Source organism: Dipodomys ordii, unplaced genomic scaffold (genome assembly GCF_000151885.1).
Source record: "Dipodomys ordii isolate 6190 unplaced genomic scaffold, Dord_2.0 Scaffold72, whole genome shotgun sequence".
In the NCBI taxonomy this organism is placed as follows: Eukaryota; Metazoa; Chordata; class Mammalia; order Rodentia; family Heteromyidae; genus Dipodomys; species Dipodomys ordii.
The window spans coordinates 1,520,103-1,535,034 of record NW_012267288.1 but is presented as its reverse complement, the minus strand read 5'-3'; positions in this window follow the sequence as shown (position 1 = coordinate 1,535,034).

The following is a 14,932-nucleotide window of genomic DNA, read 5'->3' as shown; positions in this document are numbered from 1 at the left end:
AATTAAATACGAGTGGTTTGTTTGAGGGAAATTCAACCTGTACAACCAGTTCCTTTCTCTAATTTTTTCAGGTCCATTAGAACCGAGTAATTCTACGAGTCTGTAACTTTATGCCAGTATTTTTAAGAATTTCAATTCAATTTTTTTTCCCTTGCTGGCAGTGATTTTTAAAAGTCTTAAACATGCCCAAACATCTCAGGGGATTTAAAGCAAATTATAATAGTAACTAATTTCTCTCCCCCTCCCCCCAAAAATAGAGCACAGTACTGAAATTATTTAAATTGACTGAGCCTTTTAAGCAAGTAAACACATTTTAACTAGGTTTTTTTCCCCCAATCCTCCATTCATGCCAACTATAGAAATTAGCCTTCAGTCTTCCTTCACTTACACATGGATACACACACTTGCATGGACACAAGAAAAATTTCTTTTCTCCTGTCAGCATTCCTCCCCAACAATGGTTAGATTAGTGGCATGAAGGCGGCCGCAGAGAAAGGACATTCAGGCCAGAAGGCTCCCCACTGGCACAGCTGGTAGGGGTTAATGGCGGCTGAACCTCCCAGCCAGGGTCTTTTCTCTATTGTGTGTTCAACTCCTGGGAAGGAGGCAGGCTGGTGACAGCCTCCGGAGTGCAGAAGATCAGAAGTAGAGCAACTGGGTCACAGAGTGCCCCAGGAAAGGGGAGTTTAAGACTGCTGGAAAAACCTACACCACAGTACACATTGTAGTGTCTCTGTCCACAACTGCTGTGTGAAAATGAAGCATCATTTATGGAGATAGCTTGTAGCCTTTTCATTCACAGTGTAGCCTTCCCTAGGCAATCAGGCAGGGATGTGTGGTGATTTGTGCAGTGATATCTGGGGGTTTTGTTTTCCATAGGACATAAAGGCTTAGGAGCTGGGACACACTGGTCAGGGGAAATGCTGGGGGCCCTAATAAATAGAGGGTGGAATGTAAATAGGGAAAGATTAATAGAAATACTCTAGATAAAGTAGATAAGCTTTCACTCATGCTGTGGGGTGGGTTAAGGCTTGGGGGAGGGTGTAGATCCAGGCTTCTAATTTATCTTTTGATTTCAAAACAAGACAAAGCAATAACAATAACAGCAACGTTGAATCCCTTCCAGACATCTGATCTCTTTAATAGATTTTTAGACTCAATAAGTAGAGCTTCCTTGGGAAAAAAATGTGTTTTACAGAGATTTCTTGAAGAAGAAAAGCTTTACAAGTAGGAGAATACTTAGCTGCTGGTGTCCTGAAGGTGTACTTCGTTACAAAAGTGTGATCCAATTATTTCATGAACTCAATAAATATTTGGTAAATAAATAAAGACCCCATAGCCACACACAGAAGTTGGTTCTACTATTTTTGTCTTGTTGTTGTTTTTTGTTTTGTTTTGTTTTTTTTTTAAGTTAAAAGGTCTATTTGTTTGGAAGTCAGAACAAGGCCCAAAGAGGATGCTTTTTATACTGGTGACAGAAATTTGTTTCTTTTCAAAGTAGCTCAGTTATCTCTCCCAAGCACTGTTAAAACAGTTCACTCAATGTTAGCCTAATTTCTTTTCAATAAGCCCAATCTTAAGAGTTGTCTAATTGGGGGGGCCAGATGGGGCCACATAGGGGCACAGAATGCTAGAGGCATCCTTATTCTAATGCTTTGGGCTTGGTTTATCTAATTTAAAAATTCAATGCCACTTGACTCAAATTTGCCCTTTTCTTGAGTTTGTTTTGACTCACTATTCCGGGAAAAGGAAGCAGAGGATGGAAAACAAATTAAGGCTCTGGGGTGTTTACCTGCAACATAAACATGTAATACCTCCTCCTGCAAGTCACAGTAGTTTGGGGGAGAAACAAATACAGCCAATGAGCTCATTAAAGTAGTTCTCTTTAGGTTGTAATGAGTGGGGGGAGAAAAAGGCTGAGTGTGACAGCCACAATCTGAGGCCAGCTGAAGAAGTACACCTTGAAGAGGGCTGTTGCTCTGAGAGCACAGCCTTCTAGGGACTCCCCTCCAAGGACTGCAGCAACTTGACTGTCTTAGCACCAGGCATTCCCCCATGGGGGCCTGGAACCTAAGGAACTGAAACCTGGGTACCTGTTGGAGGTAGATAGAGTCCAGTTGATGGTCTGGAGTTATATGACTATTGTGATTACTGTAATAGATGCCACAATCCGCTTCTGAGGGGAGACAGTATTGCAGGTCAGTGCTATTTGCAACATTCACAGTTGTTAAACACCTGGTGGTACCTTATTTACAAAAGCACCTCATTACAAATATTCACTTTATTTCTATGATTTCCTCATAAGTGTTAAGGATTTTCCAAACATGTGATGTTATTTTATTATTTTTAATGCACAAACATGAAAATACAGGAGCCTTTCTGGAGTGTACAGCAAGCCGATGAGAAGATCAAAGTACATTTCAGAGCTCAACTATGCTTTCCTGGAAGAGGCTCTTCCTTCTCTAGAGAGTTCTTCCTTTCCTTTTCTTCCCATCTTGTTTATTTAGGCCCAAGGGGTGTGGAAAGTTACCCTTCTATTATCTCTCAAGACAATGAGAAATCCCCAAAGTTAGATGCCTTCTCTTTCATCACAACTTCAGGCTGTTTGACCTGAAACTATAAGGGGAGTGTGTGTGTGTGTGTGTGTGTGTGTGTGTGTGTCCAAGCATGTGTGTGTCTGTACATGTGTGTCCACACCAGTACATACAGTTATCTTTTAAAAAATTCTGTAAGAGGAACAAAACCAAATCACACCTGAACAGAGCAGAGATTTTTTTTCCCATTCCTGCTAAGTTTAAACTCCCATTGCATTTTCATGACTGTGTCATAATAAATCCTGAATATAAAACAAACATAGCAGTGAACTTTGAAGGTACCAAGGTAATAAGATACATTTGCATCCCCAGTTTTTTTTTGGGGGGGGTCCGATGGTGGGGCCTGAACTCTGGGCCTGAGCGTTGTTCCTCAGCTCTTCAGCTCAAGGCTAGCGCTCTACCACTTGAGCCACAGCACCACTTCTGGCTTTTTTCTTTTTGCTTATGTGGTGCTGAGGAATTGAACCCAGGGCCTCATGCATGCAAGGCAAGTACTCTACCACTGAGCCAACTTCCCAGCCCCCCCCAGTTTTTGTTTTTGTGTTTGTTTTAGTAATAGAAGAGGTAAACTGGGGGGGGAGTTCATTGACCCTATTACCCTGGTATATATTTTAGGCACACAAAGGTACAAAGAAATATTAAATTGAGGGCTCAGAAAAAAAATTGCTTCAAATGACAGCCTCAGACATTATGGAGTTTGGATATTTACTAAACGCATGTTCTTCCTGGGAGTGACTGATTTGAAGCAATTGATTCAAATAGTTTTGTGGGTTGTTTTTTGTTTTTTTTTTTTTTTCAAAAATGTAGGTTATTGCATTTTCAAAAACAAATTTAAGAGAAGATGCTGTTTACAAAATCGCTGGACTGTTTTAAACCCACCCTCTTCAAGATTATATGATACAAATACCCAGGACATGTTAGGGAAAGGGTTAAGCTTTTCTGACTTTCAGATACAATGAAATTATGACAGGAAGAAAATTGTGCCATTTTAGCATGAAAAGCTTGTACAAATACTGTCGTTCCTTCCTTCTTACTTTCTTTATAATGCCTCAGCGATGGCTAAGATGACAGGCATTTGACAGGTATCTGTAAGCACACGGCCCAGGCAGCTCATTAAAGTTTTTCTTTCTATGCGTCAGCTTTCACAAAGGCAAAAACCCATTAGCATTGACTATTTTGCAGATTAGAAGAATTAAGGGCTTCAAACGTTGGCTTATACCAAGCAATGTCATTTGTGAAGTGATGTTTGCTTTAATATTTCCCCTTCTCTCCCTCTGAAACCAGACTGACATGACTTTAGCTCTACGTAGGGCATAATGTGCAAACCAAAGGACTGGCTCATCGATGAAAGGAAACACATTCCCTTTTATACATGACTGGAATGGCAAAAAGGGGAGACTTTACATGTACTATTTAGGCTCATTAGAGGACTGATTATGATAGTTCTCTGGTGTAATCTTTAATCGACTTTGACACTAGATTTGCCCCGTTACAAATCCTGTCATGCAAATTAAGTCATTTGTGTTGTTTGATATGGAAAGATCTGCTATGAAATGAAAGATTAGCTCGCAGATGAGACACCAGAGACCGTGCCCTTGTGCACCGTGCAACTGATTACAGGGATGACAGCGTCCATTTCTACACCGCTGCTAACATTTAGGAGAGGAGATTAAATTAACGTGGCTTTTGGTCTTCCTGCATGAGGACACTCAAAATAGATGTTCTTGTTTTCATAGCTGGTATTCTTGGGCTGCACCAAACAGGTGCTCCAGAAGCAAGGTCCCAATGTCCAGTGATTTTTAACCTGTTCTCCATTGGGTGGAGTTGTTTTGCACATGATCTTTGATGAAATTCCTTTTCTGCATGTTGTGATCTGAGCTGATTGACTAATGAACAGCTTGACAAACCAGGAAGAAGGAATGCCAATCTCCCGAACAAACCACTTCAGTAGAAGTCTTCTACGCCCACGCCATAATATTTTATTTCTTCATTTCATTTCATTTATTTTCCATTATATTTTCCATTTTTTCATTTTGTTTATTTTTGTTAATTCAGCAACAATTCTTTATATTCTCAACTTGCTTTCTTGACTGTGCTCTACCACTTGAGCTATCCCTCCAGGATAGCTTTTTTTTTTCTGAGTCTGGCAAACTTTTCTGTCTACCACAGTCCTCCAGATCTCAGCCTCCTGAGTGGCTAGGATTGCAGGCATAAGCCAACAATATCTGTTCCACGGTCTATTTTAAATTTGGGATGGGTCATAGTTTCCTGTGTGCTTGTTTGACTGATTGTAAAACAAAAATGTAGCTGATGGACAAGACTGCCCAAGAATTCCCCTCCCCCTGCAAAAAAAAATGTGAAAAATGATTTTACCTGATAACTAAATAAAACTAATCCAATGACATCAGAAATGGGAATTATAACATTTCCATAACCTGGTTTATCTTTACTGTCTATTTCTGGCACTGAAAACACAAATAAATAGTAGCAGGAGACAAAAAGGAGACACCTAGATTTAATTAAAACAGCATCATCTCATAAAAACAGCTCAGAATATCCTATTATAGGCTATTTATCTTCAAAAAATTCTTCAGACTTGTAAGTTTATGATTTTAATATTACATCTGACAAGACTGGTAAATAAAAATGCTTAAGGTGAGTTGAAAATGAGAGTGAAAAATAGTTGACAGAAAGGAACTCAGGCCAGGTACTGGAGGCTCACACCTGTAATCCTAGCTACTCAGGAGGAGATCTGAGGATCATGGTTCAAAGCCAGCCAGGCAGGAAAGTCTATGAGACCGGAAGTGAAGCTGTGGCTCAGTGGTGGGGGTGCTAGTTTTAGCAAAAGAGCTCAGTGACAGCACCCTGGCTCTGAGTTCAAGCCCCACAATCAACAAGAGCAAAAAAGAGGAAGAAACTCAGAAGCAGCAGGAATCCATATAGAGAAACATTTGATTTGCTGTAGATAATGACTGTGTACAGACAATCCTCAAAAATTAGAGGTAGAAATAGAGCTACTTCTTTTCTTTTCTGATACTTAGTCAAAGCTGATCAAGAACATGCTTTTTTTCCTAAAGTCAGAACGATCTGTCAAAACTACTACTTTCCTTAGCAGTGACTCTTGTCTATAATCCTACCTACACAAGAGACAAATCCTAGCTACATAAGAGACAATCTAAAGATTGGCGATTGAGGTTCAAAGCCAGCCCTGACAAATTCTCAAGAAGCTTAGTTACAATTAAACAACAAATTATGGAAGTGAAGGTATGGCTTAAGCAGTAGAGCACCAGCCATGATACAAAAAAGCCAAGCAAGAGTGTGAGGCCCTGAGTTCAAACCCTAATACTGGCACTCTCTCTCTCTCTCTCTCTTTCTCTCTATCTATCTGCTGATAGTCTTTGGATTGTCATTTATTAGGTGTAATTTTGCTTCCTTGGGGAACAAATGATGACATCATCAACAAGAAATTATTTGTCCTTAGTTCAGTTGTTTCTTATTTATAACCTATGTTTCACCTCTTCTTTCTTTTCACAAATAGTTTGTAAAGAGAGAAAGAAAAAAAGAAAGAAAGAAAGAAAGAAGGAAAGAAAGTGATAAAATATGATTATAGACCTGCCATTAAGTAAAAGGTCAAATGTAATGCAGCAGTCAGCTGGCTGGGAGGCCTGTAGATGCTCTGCATTTCAGGCACAGGATAAATATTCCATGTAATGCTGGGCTGTCAGAGAAGGTGCCTTTGATTGAATAGTAATGTAAATAGTCATTTAAAATCCCTTTTAAATGATCATAACACAAGTTAGAGTGGCCTCCAGCAGCTCCATCCGTGTGTCTTCTTTTGGAACATTTTTAATAGGCATGCTTTGTCTTTTGAATAAGTCACACACCTCTGTTTTGATTAACTTTGATCAAATTTGGGGATTTCATTTCCCTTGTAGTTAGGTAGAGAATTAGCCATTTAGAGATCACTGAAAGGAATTTTAATGAATGAAATAACATGTAGACCTTTTTTTTTCTTGGCAATTCCCAGGAGAAAATTAGTCCATAATAGAGTTTAACTAAAGATCTGAAAAAGTTTTTACAATTTCCTAGACTGACCAAACCAAAGTAGAAGAAAAATGTCCACAAAGATCTCATGCTGTCAGACAGCCATGAAAGATCTCTGGATGGCTTTAGTATTGTGGATTTGTACTGGATTTTGAAAAGATGTGGACCCTGAACAGTGGATACTGGAAGACAAATGAAAAGTTGAGAAAATCCATAAGAATGGCTTAAGTTCTGTTGCTTTTATTCTTATTACCCTGACATTTATGTGACTGAGAGTTCCTGCAGTTTATGTAGTGTTTCATTCATAGGACATAATCCTTGCTATTAATGTAGTACTTTAAATTTAATTTTGTAGCACAGTAAGCTAAATTGTTGCCATTCCTCAGCCATCCCCTTGGCCTGGGGACCTAGACAAGCATGTATATTGTTTCAGGCCACTGATGGACCAGTTAATGTATCAAAGGGCATAGTACTTATGGGCAGGGCAGTGGTTCTTGAACTTAAGACTGAATTAGAATCATCTGGAGGACTTGTTAAACCATAGATTGCTGGGCCCCACCTGCTGCCTTCTCATTCAGTTGTGGTGGGTGAGAGTTTGCACACTGAACAAATTGGTTGATGCTGATGACACTGGTCCCTGGAAGGAGGCCATTAAAATTCCTTGGCGTGTGTGTATGTGTGTGTGTGTGTGTGTGTGTGTGTGTGTGTGTGTAACTTTCACATGGGAAAATCTTTGGGCATTAAAGAAAGAAGAAAAATCAACTGCATATTTGCCTTTTCCCCCCTTTTAAGCCAAGGCTGTCTTTCAATTTTTTAAGTTAAAATTTATATGTATTTTTATTTTTTTATTTTTTGGTCTAGTCATGGGGCCTGAACTCTGGGCCTGGGCACTGTCCCTCAGCTCTTCAGCTCAAGGCTAGCGCTCTACCACTTGAGCCACAGCGCCACTTCCAGCTTTTTTCTTTTTGCTTATGTGGTGCTGAGGAATCGAACCCAGGGCCTCAGGCATGCAAGGCAAGCGCTCTACCACTGAGCCACCTTTGCAGCCCCTAGATGTATTTTTAAGATAGAATAACAGTAAATGTTTGCCAACTGTGTTTTGATTTGAGTCTAGAACAATGACAACAAAATGGTCCTGTAATGGTTTTGATACACCATACTATGGGCTGTCAAGGGATAAGATTTCGTTTCAGCACCATGTCCCCATCACTGTACGGAAAATGCTTCTTCTGTTCTGAAGGGCACAAGAATGAATGAGAAGGTGAACGAGCAAGGGAACTAGGTTGAAAGTGGATTGTGGAAAAAGGCAGAAATTTCTGGATATCATGAATTTCAATGACCAGTTAGGATCCTTGTCATAACATGCAGAACGTCTGTATGACATTCTTGGTATTGTGTTAGGTAAGCTGTGGGTGTGGAGGGATGGCAGAAAATGAGAGGAGCTCCCTATCTTCAGGGGGCTACAATCTGGCTCTCTGCACTAGCTTAGATCAAACAAGAAGGATCTTTGAGTGAGGGCAGGAACACCAGAGTCTTCCCTTTAGCGGTTGGATAATCTTAGGTCAGTCATTGAACCTTACAGAGCCATGTGTACACCTGGGTATCACTGTTTCTCCCTTACTATTTCCAGGCATGGACCATGAGCTATGGCATCCTTACCTATCCAGTCATAATCTTAATTTTCACAGTCACCCAAGAACATAATCTCGGTCTCAATTTAACAGTTGCAGTCATTTTTATAAAACAGCAATAACAAGGCCCGTCCTGGAACTTCAGAGAAGGCTGCTGAGCATCAAGGAACTGACTTACCGGTAAGGGCTTTTCAATCTCAAGTACTATACAAATGCATCAGATGATAGGAACATGTGTTTGTAAGAAGATCATTCTCTATGTCAACCAGCCTCAGATGTTCCCAAGAAAGAAAAACAGAAGCTTTTATCTCCAGGAGGGCTAGAGCTCCAAGACATACCTTCTCAAGGATACTGCATTTCAAATTATGTAGCCCTATAACAGAATGACCTTAAGTATCTGCTTATGTGCAGGCTTCCAAATCACAACACTGTATTGCTCATGTAACTGCCAAGCAAAGTGTTCCTGCAGTGACATCACACAGTCTTCTATGGACAGCACAACGAGACACTGTGGTCAGTGGGGCTGTTTCTGGTACTGGTTGTAGATATTCAGCTTCTAGTGGGAGCAAAGGAAATATCTCAACTAAGGTGTGGGAAACCTGAGAGGCTATGATTTGAGATTGTAATGTTGTCTACTGACATTCATTTGTGTGGTTTTGGGGATATAACTTCTTTGAGCCTCAGTTTTCTATTTCCTAGTTTACTGGAGGTTAAGTAGATTCTTGAGAGAGAATTGCTTAAAATAGTAAATGTAAGCTAGGTCCTGGTGGCTCACGCCTGTAATCCTAGCTACTCAAGAGGCTGAGATCTGAGGATCATGGTTCAAAGCCAGCCTGGTCAGGAAAGTCGATGAGACTCATATCTCTAGTAAACCACTGGAAAACCAGAAGTGGCCCTGTGGCTCAAGTGGTAGAGCACTTGCCTTGAGCTGAAGAGCTGAGGACACAGTGCCCAGGCCCAGAGTTCAAGACCCATTGTTGACAAAAAAAAAAAAAAAGTAAATGTAGATACTGACATGGAGTTTGTGCTTCATAGATATTGACTGCTTTTTTTAATACACACATCTATCTATCATTTCAATCATCTATTTATTATCTATCTATCTATCTATATTTTGGTAGAACTTGGACTAAGGACTTGAGTGCTGTCCCTGAGTTTTTTGCTCAAGACTAGTGCTCTACCACTTTGAACCACAGCTCTACTTCTGGTTTTGTGGGTGCTTCATTGGAGATAAGAGTCTCACAGACCTTGCTGCCTGCTTGAGCTGATTTGAACCACAATCCTTGGATCTCAGTCTCCTGAGTAGCTAAGACTATAGGCATGAGCCACCAGCACCTGTCTTGACTGCTATTTTTTGTTGTTGTTGCTGTTGTTGTTGTTGGTCATCAGGCCTGAATTCTCGGCCTGGGCACTGTCCCTCAGCTCTTCAGCTCAGAACTAGCACCCTACCACTGGAGCCATAGAGCCACATCTGGCTTTTTCTGCTTATGAGGTGCTGAGGAACATAACCCAGGGTCTCATGTATGCAAGACAAGCACTCTACCACTGAGCTATCTTCCCAGCCCTTGACTGCTATTTTTATGAGGATTTGTACATAAGAACACTCTGTTTTGGCCTATGAAAATCCTTAATATTTTAAGTTTAAATCCAGTAAAAGCCCTATACTAACTTCTATACAGTGAGCAGCCTGTGGGTAATTCATTAGTGGAATTCCAGCCATGATGTACCTGCTGTCTTGTCTCAGTCACTCCTTATATCTTAAGCCTAAGTTTTCTTCTTGCCCATCCCTCTCCTTGTCCTTTTCTCCATAGAAATTTTATCTCTTTCCTATTAGTTGATTCTGGGTGCCACTGGGAAGCACAGCTTGACTGAACTCTCAGATATGGTTTCTCTACATGGCTTCAGCTTCTCACATTGAGCGTGGGCAATGAGATCTGAAGGTACTACAAGGCACTTGACAACTTAGCTGCAAACACCCCAGAATGACATTTCTGTTACAATCTGTGCAGAATCAAGGAGAAGGAGAATTAGATCCCACTTTTTAATGGCATTGTCAAATATCTTGTGGCCATATTTACTTTTCCAAAGTGATTTGCAAATGGAAAGTTGACAATATGAGCTGGGCAATCCTAGCTACTCAGGAGACTGAGATCTGAGGATCACAGTTCAATTCCAGCCCAGGCAGGAAAATCCATGAGACTCTTATCTCCAATTAACCACCAGAAAACCAGAAGTGGCACTATGGCTCAAAGTGGTAGAGCTCTAGTCTTGAGTGAAAAAAGCTCAGAGACAGCACCCAGGCCCTGAGTTCAAGCCCCATAACCAATAACAACAACAACAAAAAAAAAACTTGACAATATGTAGAAGTTACTTAGTCATCAAATGTAAGAGAGTACATATGTAGACAGCTCAGACCAAGATCACTAAATGGTATTAAGCCCAGTCTGGTGAGTGCTTTCAAGTCCCTTGTTCTTGCCTTAAATTGTCACTTATTCCATGTGCTTCATTGCTGTGAATTTGCCTCAATCCTCTATTTGCTTACAGTAATGGCTAAAGTTGAACTGTCTTCCTTTGACCTCCCTATTCCCAGCTCAGATCCTTGCATATAATACCAATTTCAAAAAACATAGGTGAACAAATGCACAAATAAGATAAAGGGAAAATTTGGGTTAGGGAGAAATGATAGTCTTTGACATTAGTCATATTAAGGATTATGAGGCTAAGATGATCTGGAACTTCCCAACCATTGTTGAACCTATAAGCTGGAGTCCAGAAACATTCAAGAACAAAAATGTGTAAATCACCTGGATGAAGCTCATCATTATCCAGCTGTGAGTTCAGCACAAAGGTCAGCTAAGAGCTTTGTTTTTAAGGATGGTAATGAGGATGGGCAGGCATGGAATGGGGACAGTGAGTCGACATCCAGAGGTAAGGAGAACTTGTGTGGGGGGAAAAAACAGTATTTATCACCTTTGACCTTAGAATCTTGTGATGAATTCCTCTCTCCAAATTCCCCAAACTAGGAGTCCCAGAAATGTTTCTAAGGAAAATATTCAAACAACCCAAAATCTAAATATGCAGAGTTTTCTTATAGAATTACCTATATAATTCCCCAGAGAAGTCAAGAAATATAACCAGTAAAGAAAGACAACTGAATGTAGAATATAGGCTGGAAGAAAATGTAAAAAATATTTAATATTGTGGCACTTATTTATTCCTATACTGTTTTCTTCAAAACCTTGCTAAATGTCACTTTGTTAGAAGGTTTTTTTGTTTTTGTCTTTTTGTGAAGCTGGAATTAAACTCTCGGACTCACACTACTAAACAAGTAGTAGGCTAGTGAGCCACATCCCAACTCCAGCACAGAAAGTGAACTTTGCAAAATATGTCTTTCACTTCACCCGCCATTCCATGTTCATTCACACTGGACCTCAACGTTTCAAGATAATAAAAAGCCCTATGCATGACTACGAATCTCCATATCTTTGTGTCTATTTTCCTCCTCACCTTTGGTGTCTGTGTGAGTGTGTGCACGCGCGCACGCGCGCGCGTGCGTGCGTGCATGCGTGTGTGTGTGTGTGTGTGTGTGTGTGTGTGTGTGTGTGTACCAGTCCTGGGGCTTGAACTCAGGGCCTAGGCACTGCTCCTGAGCTTTTGTGCTCAAGGATAGCACTCTATCACTTAAGCCACAGGTCCACTTCCAGTTTGGTTGAGTTTGTTTTTGTTTGTTTGTTTGTTTTAATTTTTATTTATTTGAGGATTGGAGTCAGAATATTTATCTTGAGTTTATTATAGATGAAAGGCTGTTGATAATAAGTGCTAAGCCTTTTTTTCCCATAAAGATCCAGGGGGTTAACACAACTTTTTTTCCCCTTTAGAGTTATTTGCCCTTCAGATACTGATCACTCCTCAGCAAGCTGAGACTCTCCCTTCAGAAAACAGGCTCTGAATCTTGATTTTCAGAAACCTCAGGCAAAGGGTCAAGTTTTGACTTCCGTGACTCATCATTTTTTATTTCTTGCCTCCATGAAAGACAATATTACAATGCCAAGAACAATAGATGCAAGGAGTAGTCTAATATACGACTTAATGAATAAATTAAAAAACAACAGAGCATGAACTGTGATTTCTTTCTTTCTTTCTTTTTTGGTCCAGTCATGGGGCCTGAACTCTGGGCCTGGGCACTGTCCCTCAGCTCTTCAGGCTAGCACTCTACCACTTGAGCCACAATGCCACTTCCAGCTTTTTTCCTTTTTGCTTATGTGGTGCTGAGGAATCGAACCCAGGGCCTCATGCATGCAAAGCAAGCGCTCTACCACTGAGCCACCTTCCCAGCCCCCTGTGATTTATTTCTTAACTACATGAAACTTTCCATAATATGTTCAGAGTATCTGGCCAGAATAAAATACAAAATCTCCTGCCAAAAAAGAGATTTGTGCTTTTTAAACGGATTCTTAGCTACCCAGGTACTTTGTGTAGTCTTAGAAGAGGACAGATCTGAATCAAATCCACTTAGTACTACAAAAGGATGCAAAATGCTATGTTTAGAATAGTAACATATCCCACGGTACTACAATGGCATCGACAAACAGAAGTAGCAGGAATTAAATCTTCCTTGAAGTCTAATATAAAAATCTAAGAGGGAAAACACTGTTGTATTGTCTTTATTTCACGTTAGAATATTCTGCTGTGATGATGAGATGATGGAATAACAAGCCTGTGCTTGTTATGAAGGAAGCAAGAGGACATATCATTCTAGGACCTTCTTTACCAAAGAAGGTATTTGGAAGAAGGGACTAGAATGGTGACTTAGTCTACGTGGCACCCACTAAATAATACATTTTGGCACACTTAGTTCTGACTGTATCTTAGAATGTATTGACTTTGTGGAAGTATTTGGAAAAGATGTCTGCAATTTTTAAAGATTAACAGAATGGAAATAGCATGATTTAGTGAAAAATGCATCTTAATAAATAAACTATATAATTTAGCATATTACCCATAAAGTGTTTTTCTTAAACCTAGGATTGACTGAATACCATAAACACTAAACACAAATAAGGCACAAATGTAAAATGTTGTCAGCTGAGCATGGAATTGTTCTCAGTATATGCTGATTCACTGACACTATTTTCAATCAATTCCCCCCAAAATTCTTTGACATAAGAATTATTATTCCTGCTTTGCTGATGAGAAAACTGAACCTAACAGGCTTACCTTTCACCAGTACAACTAAAATAAACACCACACCCACATTGTCTAGATGATCATGACCTTTACCACCCCACCCATCCATGAACATGAAATAAACCCTAGTAAACAGAATTGATGGAAACAGAAATGAGTCCTAGTGAGCCATCTTATTTATTCAAAGGGACTGGATATCATAAGGAATAACAGAATCATCTTTCATAAGGAAATGAATATAACCTAAAGAAAATCATGCACATAGTATGCCTCATTTGCTACACAAAATTAGCTTTCATGGCTAGTAAATGAAGATGAATCTTCACAGGAAAAAGTTATGCCAGACCACAATTTCTAGATGCAACAGATTATATAGAGATGTGCAGGTATAAATGTGAAAGGAATTAAGAGTCTATTGCTCCATGCTTACTTGTACTTTTAAGTAGGCAAAGTTAAAAGATTACTTAGTGAAAAATGAAGCTAGCAATAAAGTACTGGCCTTTCAAGCGAGAGTGTTTGTCTGAAGGACATACGGGGTTTTTGAAATGGCTCATCTTCTCCCATTGGCACATTTTTATATACAGTTACTTTATGCATAATTACATTGCTTCTTGACAACCTTAAACTCCATATTGAATTTGAATGTTCTGTATGCACTTGAACTCTGGAATCTTGACTTCCTCCCCCAAGTAAGACGTAGTAGGAGAATTCAGGAAAAGCATCTTGCACCAAAGTCTTCTTCACATCTCTCCTATAAAATCTCTACTTCCTCTGCATAGGATGCTGAACATGAGAAAGGAGGGAGAGAACCACTCCATCATCCACAGCATCCCAAGAAAAAAGAGCGTCACGATGCTGCAATGATTGACAGGACAGCAACTAGTTTGATTCCACAAACGAAACAACACAAAGAAGAACAGAGGACCAGAGTCATTTTAGAGCCTTCTAAAGAAATATGACTCTCATTGTCTCTGCCTCCTTTTTCCAAAGTATTCTCCTTCCTAGTGACTTGGTGATTATCTGATGAGAAACAGACAGGAGGCTTTTCCTATGGAGTGACTCATTAATAAACGGGCAGGTCCTGGTGCTCTTAGCTTCATTAGCATTGCAAACCAGGCTGTTGGTGGCTGCTGGCTCTGTCTGCAATATAACCCTCAGGACTACACAGGACTGACCCTGTTAGCAGGGGGCTTCCTATTCCACACTCCTCCTCCAACAGTAATTATTTATACTTCTTTTCACTGGGACTGGGCCCAACAGTTCTCAATTTGGGAAGCCTGATGATCTCTGGAGAGAGACTGCCCCCTCATTTGGAAAGGCCAGTCCTGTTCTCACAGCACTTGAAGCTTTGCTGCCGAGTCTCCAAGGAAACCATGGCTATTTGTAGTGTTTTGGAGCTCAGGAAGTAATTCTTACCTGCTTTAGCAAGACTGACAGAGTCCTGACAGCCTCAGAAGGTTGTTGCGTGTCCACAAG